This window comes from Juglans regia, chromosome 1 (assembly GCF_001411555.2).
Source record: "Juglans regia cultivar Chandler chromosome 1, Walnut 2.0, whole genome shotgun sequence".
In the NCBI taxonomy this organism is placed as follows: Eukaryota; Viridiplantae; Streptophyta; class Magnoliopsida; order Fagales; family Juglandaceae; genus Juglans; species Juglans regia.
In genome coordinates, this window is record NC_049901.1 from 23412850 (window position 1) to 23426333 (window position 13484).

The 13484-nt window shown below is 37.3% G+C and overlaps 1 long non-coding RNA gene across 1 annotated transcript; it reads right to left on the reverse strand.

Annotated features, from left to right (window-relative positions):
• Nucleotides 1-6554: 6554 nt before the first annotated feature.
• LOC108996720 lies at nucleotides 6555-8684 on the reverse strand. The gene is made up of 3 exons (XR_001997070.2): nucleotides 8514-8684; nucleotides 8341-8415; nucleotides 6555-6705 (listed from the first exon to the last, which is right to left on the reverse strand). It is a non-coding gene; the product is annotated as an uncharacterized LOC108996720 (long non-coding RNA).
• Nucleotides 8685-13484: the final 4800 nt, after the last annotated feature.

The following is a 13484-nucleotide window of genomic DNA, read 5'->3' on the forward strand; positions in this document are numbered from 1 at the left end:
TTTCTGTTCGAACGAACATAATTTATGTTCGAACAAAAGTCATTTGAAAAATTTATTAGTTCCAAAGCATAAAATATGTTCGAACATTCTGTCTGTTCGAACATGATCAAATATATATGATCATTAGTTCGAATAAATATTTCATATTGTTTGAATGGACGTATCGGTTCGAACTAAGAAATATTACATTCGAACAATTTATTGAGACGAAATTGGTTCGTCTAAAAAAAAAGTTTTGTTCGGATGATTTCGACTGCTTCCGCTCAATTTCGTCTTTAAAAATGATTTTTTGAGATGAAAATTGATTTTCGCCTTCAAAAACCTTTTGAGACGGTCTTTCTAAGGCAAAAAAGAGATGGAATTTTATTATTTACAAAAATAATTTGGGACGAAATTTAGATTTTTTGAGACAATTTTTATCTCAAAAAACTCAATCTCTTGTAATGAATTGATGCATCATGTATTAATTTGTTTATATACCAAGCGGACCGGCCTATGTGATTGGTACACGAACTATAATGACCAATTATTTTACACCATCTTTTCCTGCTTCTTCCAATCTAATCCAATCCATTCATTTTAGGTAAGCCACCCTACGTATATATATGTATGGATATGTATGTCCCCAATACCATTGATTTATATGAATTTTCGGTCCTCTGTTCATTTAAGGAATGATTGATTGATAGTGATGCATCATCCTCAACCACTGGCATGCAATACAATTTTTTTTCTTTCTATGGCCACACTAGGCGTTTAAATTTCTACCTATTGAAAAAGAAACATTGTTCAATATATAATAGTTTTTTTTTTTTTTTTAAGTTTAAGAGTGGATCTAAGAGTAATGAATTACATGTAACTTTCTTTAGAATTTTGTTTTAAATGGAACGCGGTCTTGTAAAATTCAATAAAAAAAAGGTTTAATATTTTTATGAGGTGAAATTATCATAAAAGATTCTATTTATAAGTTGGTGTAGATAACACACTTGATAAAGCGCTTATATGATATAATTTAATTTGAAAGATAAAAATGTAAATTTTAAAAATTAAATCTCACAATTTAAATAATGTGGATGATCTATTCTACCGTCTACATAGCAATTTAATAATAGAGTAACTTATGATCATATAGATTTGTTGTGAAATGAGTTGTAAATATTTGTGGGAATATCGTTAATCGTTAATCGTGAATCCTAAACCCCAAGCTTTTCTTTCAAATTTTTATGCTTTTATTTTAATTTAAGATTTGAGAAGAAAACATCGTATTGATGGGATTCATTTTCGAGGGAAACTTCCATATATTAAAAACAAAACTCAGATTTTTAAATGATCAACTTGTTGATCATTTATATTTTATTAGCACGAGATTAGGTGGTCCTACTCCTAGGTCTGGATGAGAGGACTTAAAATTAAATAACTTGACTTGAGAGTAGTTTTGATTTATTAAATTAGAAAAATGACTAGTAGGCTTTACAAGACAAAAGAATGCTCATAGACAGCTAGTACGACTGAGGTGCCGATTAAATTTTGCTGCTTTCTATGCCGACTATCCAATAAGGTTTGTATTTTGAGTCATCTTTCATGCTGTCCTGGATATTGAGTTGAGTTGAATTCTCTATAAATAATAGTGACTAAAAATAATAGAATGAGTTATGTGAAACCCACTTAAGATGAGTTGAGATATATTTGAATGTTAAAATGAGTTTAGATATATTTATTAGAAATTGAAAAAAGTTGTTGGTCCCGTGTGTAAAAATGTGTTGAGTTGGAAAAGATTGTAGGTCCCACGTGTAAAGAGGTTTTGAGCATAGATGATATAAGTGATTTGAGAGTTAAGTGTTTAAATGTTAGAAGATATCTAAATCTAAACCAAACTCAGTTAAGCTGATCTAAATCAAATTAGCTGATTGACAACCAGAAATTTCCATCTCGGAACCAACAAGTCCACGAAAAAAATACCCATAAGAAATTTCCATCTCAAGACCATCAAGCCCATGGCAAAAATACCCATAAGAAACACCATCTCATAACCATAAAGTCAACGATAGAAATACCCCTTGCTACCATTCAATTGATATGGTTCGAAGGGCATGGGCTCCAAAGTCTCCTTTTCGGTTTAGACTCTCATCGACCCCAGAGGTGGTTAAATAGTGAGGTTTTCAGAGTATCATCTAGGTCTTCTCAAGATAGACAGAAAGGGGCTGATGATGGAAGGTCTTGAGAATATGTGGGGGCAACATAGCCTGACGAAGGAAGAGGAAGCTATGCTGGAAGTTGACAGTGGTAGTGGGGAGGAGATCCAAAGGAAGGGCGAGAGGAGTTAGATTGGGAAGGTGTGCTCGAACCGTAATGTAGGGAAAGATATTATTGGCAGTACAATGGCAAGAATTTGGAGGATTAGTAAACACGCTGCTTTTCAAGAAGTTGACAGAAACATCTTTGTGGTTATTTTCGCCACACATGCAGATAAGCAAAGAATCATCTAAGGCAAACCATGGCTATTCAATAATGTTTTGTTTCTTGTACTGTCGGGATTATGCAACCAGGGCAGATCTCGTTTGATTGTGAAGTATTCTAGATACAGATTCATAAGTTACCCCTGGGTTGCATGTCGATGGAATGGGGGAAATAGATTGGAGATTCAGTAGGCCGTTGTCTTGAAGTTGACGTGGAGAACGATGGAGTAGGGTGGGGAAAGTGCCTGAGAGTGAAGGTGCAAAGCCATTGCTAGTGGACGGTTTATCAGTGCATAGGGGAAAAAGGTCTAGGTTCATTTTCGCTATGAGAAATTACCAAAAATTTGCTTTACGTGCGGTTGGATCCTGCATGGAGAGAAAGGATGCTGAGCTACCAAAGGTGATCAAGGGGAGGAAGCTCCCAAAGGTAAGCAGTTTGGGTCATGGCTTCGTGTTGAGAGTACTGGTTACGCTGGTAAAGGCGAGCGGAAGAAGGGCCCTGAAACTAGAAAAGAGGATAGTGAGGCGGAGACAGTTGCCTTGGGGAGTAACATGGCACGAAGGTGGCCGGAATGAGGATTTGACAAGGGGCAACTTAGGCACATCGCGCCCCACTCAACAGATTCTAAGGGCGTAGAAAAAGGAAATTGTGTAGGTAGGGTCGTGGGGAAGGTACCAACGGACTTAGAGGAATGTCGAGGTGGGGAATCCGAAAGTGGGGACCATGCAGTTACTAAGGAGAGTCCTTCACAGGTGCAGCAACAACAATTGAAGAAAGGGGTTGTTACAAATAATAGAAATGCGAGCTGCCAACACATGGATGATGATATCAGAGACAATGGGCCTAGTGGGCCTGGGCCTGGGCATGGGCTCTCTCAAGATAACTAGTCTAAAGCTCTGTTGAGCACATCCTCTCTGGTCTGCATGCACGAGGTAGAAATTGCTAAGGTCTCGCCACTTACATTGATTCCAATGGTGTAGGAAGTGGGTAATAGGTGGAAATGCATAGCACGTGCTACGGGTGGAGCTCCTCCTGTTACCAGGAGATCATCAGGTAACAAGCAGAGTGTGGAGGTAAGTGATGAGGGCAACTGCTTTTTGATAAAAGCTAGGAAGCTAAGTGATGGGGACATACAGAAAAACAGTGAACTATCACTAAAAATGGTGGAGGCTGATAGTCAGCCCCGCCAAGCATTATGAAAACGTTGAGCTAGAATTCCTGTGGGCTTGGGAACCCACGTGGAATTTGAAAACTTCGTGACCTTGTTATGAAGCAAGATCCCCCAGCATTCTGTTCATCTAGGAAACTAGGCTCAAAGTTTCTGAAATGAATAAATGTAAGCATCATCTTGGATTCATAAATTGTTTAGCAGTTAATTGTGAGGGGGGAAGGGGAGGTTTGACCTTATTTTGGTAAATAGAAGTTGATTTATCTGTTTTGCAATACTCAAAAAATTGTATTCAAGCTGTAATTGTTGAAAAGGAGCAAGGTGGGAGGAGTTGGTATCTTATAGGTATCTATGCGTTTCCTGAGGTGACCAACATACACCTTGCATGGGATCTTATGAGATTAATGAAGTGTGATGATGACCTGGGGTGGTTATTAATTGGTGATTTTAATGAAATAGTGCACCAATCTGAGAATTTGCCAAAGGGAGAGAGGGGGGGGGGGTGGACAGACCAGAATGGCAAATGAACAATTTTAGAGAAGCTATAAATTACTGTGGTATCAAGGATTTAAGGTACCAGGGTAGTCCATATATATGGTCAAATAGAAGAGGGGATTATGTGTGCATTAGTGCTCGACTGGACAGGGCTTTAGCTAATGAAATTTGGTGTTTGAATAATCTAATGGCAAGTGTGGTACATGGTTCAATGGCTTACTCTGCAGCAGAAGTTAATAATGCTCTTGCCCAAATGCACCCAACAAAGGCCCCAGGTCTTGATGGTATGCCCTCTATCTTCTATCAAAAACATTGGAGTACAATAGGATCTTCTGTGACTTAGGTAGTGTTAGAGGCTCTAAATTCTGGTGTCTTTCCTAAAGAGTTAAACCATACCTTTATCTGTTTTATTCCTAAAAGGCACAATCCTTCTAAAGTAGCTGATTTTTAGCCCATTGGTTTGTGTAATGTCCTCTATAAGCTTATCTCTAAGGTGATAGCCAACAAATTGAAGCTTATTCTACCTTTGATAATCTCTGAATCACAATCAGCATTTGTGCCAGGTAGATTAATTACAGATAATGTTTTAGTAGTATATGAGATTATTCATTTTCTAAGACACAAAAGAGGGGGAAAGAAAGGCTACATGTCCATTAAACTAGACATGAGTAAAGCTTATGACCAAGTTGAGTGGAATTTTTTTGGAAAGGATTATGATTCAAATGGGGCTTGAGGCAAGGTGGATCAACTTGGTTATGTATTGTGTTTCCTCAGTCTCTTTCTTTGTTTTGCTGAATGGTTCCAAAAGGGTGCATTAAACGAATTCGAGGGTTGAGACAAGGGGACCCATTGTCCCCTTATCTATTTCTCTTATGCACTGAGGGACTGGTTCAGTTGTTGAAACAATCAGCTATGACCTCAGTGATACTTGGTATTCAAATCTACAGAGGAGCTCCAGTTATAAACCACTTACTTTTTGTTGATGATAGTGCCATCTTTTGTAAAGCTGATGTGCATACTAACCTTGAGTTACAAACTGTTTTAAAGAGGTATGAGTTGGCATCTGGGCAGAAACTGAATATGGAAAAGACAAGTATGGTGTTTAGCATAAATGTAAGTGATACTATGCAAGAGGACATTAGAAATCTGTGGGGTGGAAGTGTTATACAGCAATATGAAAAATACTTGGGTTTGCCTCCAATGATAGGGAGGAAGAAGTCTACTACATTCTCTAAAATCAAGTCAAGAATATGGAAGAAACTGCAATGTTAGAAGGAAAAACAACTCTCCCAAGGAGGAAAGGAAGTATTACTTAAGGCAGTGGCTCTGGCCATACAACCTTATGCTATGAGTTGTTTCAAATTATATGTTTGTCTCTTTAAAGATCTTTAGAGTTTGATGGCTAAGTTCTAGTGGGGCAGAACTGAAAATAATAAAAAGATCCATTGGGTTAGTTGGAAGAAAATGTGCAAATCTAAGTTCCAAGGAAGGCTAGGATTCAGAGATCTTAAATTGTTTAACACAGCTCTTCTTGCAAAACAAGGATAGAGGCTTGTTATTCAAATTGGCTCTCTGTTGTATCAAGTCTTTAAAGCAAGATATTTTCCTATAACATATTTTTTGGAATCAAAGCTTGGTCACAACCCTTCCTATGCTTGGAGAGGGATATGGGAAACAAGATCCCTTCTTTTGCATGGATGTCAAAGGAGAGTAGGGGATGGAAATACTATAAGGATTTGGCATGATCCATGGATTCCAGAAACTGTGGACTCTCTCATTAGTTTGGAAACCATATGGTGGGATACTCAAAAAGTACGAGCTCTCTTCAATCCAATACTAGCAGAGAAGATTCTAAAAATAGTTATATGTTCTATGGGGTATGAAGATAGGTGGATGTGGATTGAAGAGAGAAGCGGTGAGTTTAGTGTTCGAAGTGCATACAAAATGCTACAAAATGGCATTAATGATTAAGAAGGGTAGAGTTCTAACAGCAGCAATTTGTACAGCCTATGGAGAGCAATTTGGAAGATGAAGGTTGTCACAACCCCGCCCCAATCCTACGACCGAGACGTGGTCGCGACAATTGGCTTTTTCTTTTACCTTGTCATTATTAGTACCAGTTTACTATGCATTTTTTTTTTTTAAAGAAATGGACATGAACATGTCGTGCATGTACACTGCGTTTCCTGTTTAAAAGCAAGCACCTGATAAACAATTTGTTCCGAATTCAAAACAGAGGACTCTCAGAGTCCATCATCCAATTATCAAAAACATATTGGTTCTTATTAAGAGGGGACTCAGTCCCCCATAACACATATAAAAAGGCATTTAACTTTCCTATGTGGGGTTACCATCACCCCACCATAGAAAATATGCCATTACCATCACCCCACCATAGTACTTGCATTGTTGCCCAAAGGTATATTGTTTTAAAGTCAAACCAACAGAATGTCCCAACATGGGACCCAAAATAAAAACATAAAGAAAACATAATCACTGTCCTCCAAATCAAACCAACCGGGAACTCCAAACTTCAGCCCCTCCCTCCTCAGCAGCACCCGGCTTCGCAGCATCATCGTTCATACCTGGACGTTTAAAACATTAACATAAAGTGAGTCTAATACTTAGTAAGCAGTACACCATGCCATTAACTTAATAGTCACATAATCTTTTCCTTTTGAAAACATGCAGACATAACTGTTTACTAGTTCTTAACAAATGCTTTCATGCATAAATAATTAAAGAATAACTACACTTTCATGCATCATTATACTTCATGCTTAACCTTACCTTTCCTGTCTAACAGTACTTATCATGCATATTCTTACTTTCATGCTTAACTGTACTCTTCATGCGTAAACGGTGCTTTCATGCTTACACGTACTTTTCATGCATGACTAATTAAAGAAATGACTTTGCTTTATAATTTCACTTTCTTGGGCCAATACACACTATTACGCCCCGTGTGTTGGGGTTAGCGGTCTTTTGGACCCGGATTCCACCCGCGGTCACATGTTGGAACCCCTTTTTGTGGGAGTAGCACTGGGTGCACTACCAGTACTACTTACCCGGCATTGCCATCTGCCCATTCTTTGGTACCCTTTCATTCATATGGCCATTAGGTACGTTCATGCTTTTAGTTCTTCTCTTTTATTTCTTTTTAGTTAAACATTTTCATTACCTCCCTTTAATCCAATGCAAATGCTTTTGACTTAAAAGAGTATTTCATGTCGTGTTACATATAAGTAAGGCATAGATATTTAAAGAGAGCATGCATAAAAGTTTCATGATGCATTACCTTACATACAAACAATTGTAATCAATAGGATACTCAACAGAGGCTACCAAGAAAGGCTTGTACATAATATATACATTTATTCTTTTGTAGGAGAACATGTGTAAAAAGAGAGATATTCTTTCATAAGAGAACTTTGTGTATAAGGAGCATGGTCATAGCTACTTACCTCGAAGCTTTACAAGTAGTCTTTAAATCTTGCGATTACACTCTTATTCAATGAGAGGAAATAACATATTAAAATTTATTTCACTAAGGACTTTACTACCCAATTCCCATACGTGCTCCCTTAAATTCCAAGAAATGGAATTAAGACGTCTTCTTTACTCATTAAATTATCTACATGGCATAAGAAATCCCTTATTGTCTTCCTTCAAATATTTAAGAACCTCATTTTTTTTTCTAAACAAATATTAATAAAGATACAACCCTTGGCAGCTGAAAGGTTTCTAAGTAAGCTTACTAACTTAGGTTTAAACCTCTTAGTGGCTTACTTAGGCCATAACTTGAGGAAACATGTTTGAAAATCATAACTTTAACTCTATAGTTTAACAATTAAAGGTAGCAAAGCAAGACATGATTTAGATTCAAGAAAACACAATGAAGGGACTATAAAATTCTGCCTTGGGACACTCGACTATTTTTACACCTCAAGACAGAACACACCCACACACACACAGCTCGGCTTAGGGCCATAAACCAAAACATACACACACAGCTTGGGTTCAACAAGAACAAAGCATGACTCACGGCAAGGCACCTCAAAGTGCTTGGTTCTAACCCAGAAATTTGAATTTTTAGTTTACTAGCAACTAAGTGAGAAAACAATTAAAGAAATGCCTCAAGAAATTACCACATAGTACTCGGCTAATCATGAAATCCGAAAACCCCCAATTTTGCAAGAAACCCATGAAAAGATTATTACCTGCGTGGATCTCTTTCGAAGCCACATAAGTACACGGCAACAAGGAAAAAAGGCAGGGAAATTCGGGAATCTCAACTGGAACATAAACATAATTTCTCAAATAGGACCCTATGTAAACCTATAAATCTAGGGTTTCAAAACCAGAAATTTAAAACTAAAGGAAATCTACTTACAAGGTTGATCTTCTTGAAGGGTTTCGGTGAGAAGCTTAGGTTTACGAAAGCAAGAGAAATCAACTGGAGAAGTGAAAGGGATTTACACGGCTTGGAGGAAACCGAAAGGTCTTTCTCATGCGAAGGAGGGGACTTGAGAAGTTTTCTCTCCTTTGTGCGCCTTAGGATCGACGGGTGAAGGGAAAAGAGAAAGAGTTTACTTGTCTCTTGCCTTAGAAGCCGTCGGTGAGGTAGAGGAGAATGAGAGGGTCTGTTTCAGCGTATAGGAGAAGGAGAAGGACTCGGGTTGCTTATGGAGGAAGCCGACAGTTTCACTTAGAGGAAAAGCAAATTAGTCAAAGCTTGTCTTACAAGCCAAGAAATGGACGGTGGAGATTCAAACATAAGAAGATATTTTCTCACCTACCCATCCTATGGTTGAGAAGGTTTGGGGTCATACTTTAATTTGATAAAAGTAAAGGATTCAAAGGAAATAACCCACTTTAACATTTAAGACACACCCATCTTAAAATAATTTAATAACATAATGAAACTCTTTGTTTCAAAATATTTAACTTAAAAATATTGATAGATGACATAAAGACCTATGTAGTAGGATTCGGGTATTACAAAGGTGCCACTGAAAATTAGGATTTTTGCATGGAAACTATGCAAATATTGTTTTCCAACTTGCTCAAACCTGCTTAAGAGACATGTTGACCTTGATCCCAAATGCAGTATGTGTTCTGAGCAAGATGAAGACTTGGGCCATGCTATTGTTTTCTGTTCTCAGTTGGTTGATTTTTGGAAAGGTCATTTGCCTAGTCTATTTGATATCCCAAAACCTCTCTATTTCATTGACCTAATCCAACATGTGCACAATACTTGTACAATAGAGGAACTGCAGAATTTTTTCCTAATAGCATGGAGTTTTTGGTTCAAGAGAAATAAAAAGTTACATGATGCTGTCATTTTTTCTACTAAACAAGTTGTTGATCATGCCTTCTCAGTTCAGAGTAGTTATGCTTCTCTCTCTCGACAGAAAAATACAAACCAAACCAAATATAATTGCCTCTAGGGTCCTCCTCCAGCGGGTTTTCTGAAACTTAATATTAATGGGGCTTTGTTCTTTGATCAAAAGAAAGCAAGGATTGAAGCAGTACTTCGAGAAGAAAGAGGAGAGATGTTATCTTCGCAACTAGCAAGGTAGAACTCCATATTGAAGAACCAGAAACTGTAGAGCTAGTGGCAGTACTAAGGGGCCTTCAGCTATGTCTCCAATCTGGTATCACAAAGCTGATGGTGGAATCAAATTGCAACTTGTTAGTGGACAGTCTGCAACAAGAGTCATCACAAACTGCATCACGCCTAGGAAACTTGGTCTCAGAAGTTAAAAGATTGATGTCTCATTTTGATGTTTGTTTATGTCAACATGTTAATCCTTTAGGTAATTATGTTGCTCATAATACCCACTGATTGAAATCCAACTATAAATATAGAGTAATAGTGTCGTGTAGAGAGTACTAAACTCTATACTTCATTTATTTCTTCATTATTCTCTCCTTTTTAGTCTTTCCCAAGATCAATCGTTGTGCCAGTCCCGAACCCTAACTACGTCCACGTGGTTGCCGCTACTGAATTGAAATCCACCGCATCTTCAATTTGAAGGACGTGAGATCCTCTCTCTCCCAGTTTTTCTCACCCTATCTTTCTCTCTCTGCATTCTCTTTTCCTTTTGCAGATCCCTTCTCTATTTTCATTTGTCTATCTTTTGTGACAACGTAGACCCATGGCACCTTGGTAGGTCTAGATCAACCCTGGGATGGACCATAGTCCTGCACTCCTAAGTTTGTAACAATTTCAGTTGTTCTAGTTCATAATAGCCCCTAAGTTTGTTTACAATTTCAGTTGTTCTTGTTTGTAATAAGCTTTTCCTTTTTATAAGATTTCAGAATCATGTTTGTCCATATTTCATCCTGTAACGTCCGTCTTTGTGGTGAGACTTCAGAAAATAGATTTTAAGAAAAGAAGATGAGAATTACTAATCATTTCAAAACTTTTTTCCTTCCTTCCCAAGATATAAAAGATTCTAAGTTTAAAACTAAAATCTACTCTATAAATATAAGAGAGAGTTTTGCAGCGAAAATCATTAAGTTAAATTAAATGGCCTTTTACAAAAATATGACTTTCATACGTTACATAAAACATGCCTAGGCTTCTGTCAAACTTACCTTGGGCCATGTCTGTCTCGACGCTTCTTCCTCGCTTTGTCTCTGAGAGGGGAAGGGAAATACATAAAAACTAAAGTGAGTCGAATACTCAGTAAGTATTACTTCATACAATCAAAATATACTAGCATAGCTTTTCAATCATGCATTCACATTCATCTACATACTTTACGTAAAATATTCACTTCATTTAAAAACATTACAAGGTGAGGTTTTTCTTTAAAAAGGGTTTTCATTTCATAAAACGTTTCCCACACCTTGTACATTCTTCATAGAGAGCTAAATGATTACACAACATTCAACTTAACCCTTTTCACTTTTCCTCTGGCCGTTACACACTGTTACGCCTCGTGTGTTGCGGGTTAGAGGTCTTTTGGACCAGGATTTCGCCCGTGGCCACAAGATGGAAATCTCTTTCAGTTAGGGGGTAGCACTAGGTCCATTACCAGTATTACTTACTTGGCATTGCAATTTGCCCAGTCCTTTGGTACCATCATTCATTCAGTCACCACTACAACATATCTGACTTATAGCTGCAAGGGGTTTTGCTGCAATAGGCTGGAAATACCGCAACATTTGATCAATACTGGCAAAAAATAATTGTTGCATGTTTGCAGATAAAAAAATGCCAATTATGAGACATCTTCTGACAAACCACCAGATAGTGGAAAATGGTGGCTTATTATGGGAAAGTGATTCTTTGCTAATACTAAACTTTTCCGTAAATAATACAGTTGCTTGTAGATTCAACAACGAAAAATATACTAAATTCCTGCATCATAATGTTGCTACAAAAGAAGTTAATCCTCAAATGGAATATATTGGGAACAAATGTTGCCACACTTCACAATTTGCTGCAACTCTACATCCTCATAACTAGTACCTACCGATAATTTCTGTTGTGGACAATGTATGATTGTTACAAGTTACTACCACCAGCAAAACACTTTAACTGCAAGTACACATCCATGGAAAATATCTATTATAGCAAAAAAATTCCTTACAAATACTTTTATTGGCAACTGCGTATTCTCCTATACCAGCTTTCGTGGCTATTGTAATTTCTCAGTTTTCTGATGTATTGGTGAAGATGTTCATCAGAAAATCAGTTGTGCAATTTTTGCCCAGTTTTGCATCTCTGTTTGGCTATTGATTGACTACGTTTTTCGTAGAAAATATCCAAAACTAATGAGCTTTTTTTGCTGCTAGGATTCTATTTCCGCAATTCATCTTCATCAGTTTAACTGAAATGTGTTATGAATTTCTGTTTATTTTCCACAATTAGTTGGCATAAATAAAAAGGATTTGTTGCTACTAGCTAGCCTACTAGGTCACCACTACATGTTCTTTTCCTGCAATGACACATTACGGTTAAAATTGCACTACCAAAATTCACCTACATGTTTGTTGGGTTGCGTTGTCCTAATCAACCTTGTTTTGTTCCACTTACACACACACACACACACACATATATATATATAGTAGTCATCTTTGATGACTTATTTGCTACCTATTTTGATATGAGACCATCATTTTGTAGTGTAAAATATAGGCCTAATTGATCCATTGGCCCTGATGATCTAAATGTCATCTACATTATTAGAAGTAACCATCATATAGTGAAAGAATTTTCATGCAAGTTGCTGCTACATCACCTGCATCATGCTATGATTGTAATGGAGATAAACTCTACAGCAAGTCCAAAACAAGACACATCACTAGCATAAATACACATATACTTTATATATGTGTTATGTTCTCAACAAACATGGTCCACATATACCTAATACATCTAGGTGCAGCCAACATAAACAACATAACAATACATAAATTTGCATGAGATTATGGCAACTTCTAGAGACAATGTTCCAGCATCTGGTGTCAATACTACAACATGGGGAATAGTTTGCTTCCCTGCAAATACACCTCTATGGTCTTGGCTCAAAATCACACTTCCTCCAATGCACTTTGACCTCTCAGTTGGACTCATTGTGGCTTTAGCAACAAATTTCCCCTCAAAAGTCCCCTTGTTGTTAGTTATAGAAACCTGCATCATATATATAGTGCAGGAAACGTTAACCACAACCCCCATGTTTGGAAAGTGGATACAAGCTACAAGGCAGGTCCTTATACCAGCATATATGCTATCTAATAATCACTAACAAACAACTTTCAGCCTTAATGCATGGTCCCTAGACTTATTTACACCAATTATCTTCAGTATGTATCCAATGCAGATAATCATATAAGAAAGCAAGGATAGTTTTAGTCCATACTATATCCAACAACCAGTCCTTTTTAACTTGTCACAACACTCGCATTCTCTAGTGTAAAAAATATGCAATCACTCCACAAATACACAATAGCAACAGGAAATAGAATTGCATACCACTGAGGAAGTCTGCAACTAATGTTCCATGTGCTCCTGTCAAGAATTGTGCATGTGCTTTATTCTTCATTACTGGTTCCAACCATGCCACATTCTAAGTTGCTCACCAAAAGTAGTCAAAAAGATATTCTTCCACATCAACTTGACTGCATGTATCTTCATAAACCCCTTTGAAAAATCAAAAGTAGGATATGATTAGCATGAAGTGTCAAGATGCCTAGGCATCAAAGTGAATCTCCTGATGAAACTCCCCTTGACACTCAAAATCAGTCACGCGAGTGTTCATTGACTTCTCATAGTCTTTAAATTGGTTCTTGAATTCCAGTAGATCAACTCTTAGTGCCTCTAACTGTCTCTTGTACAAATTTGCCTCAT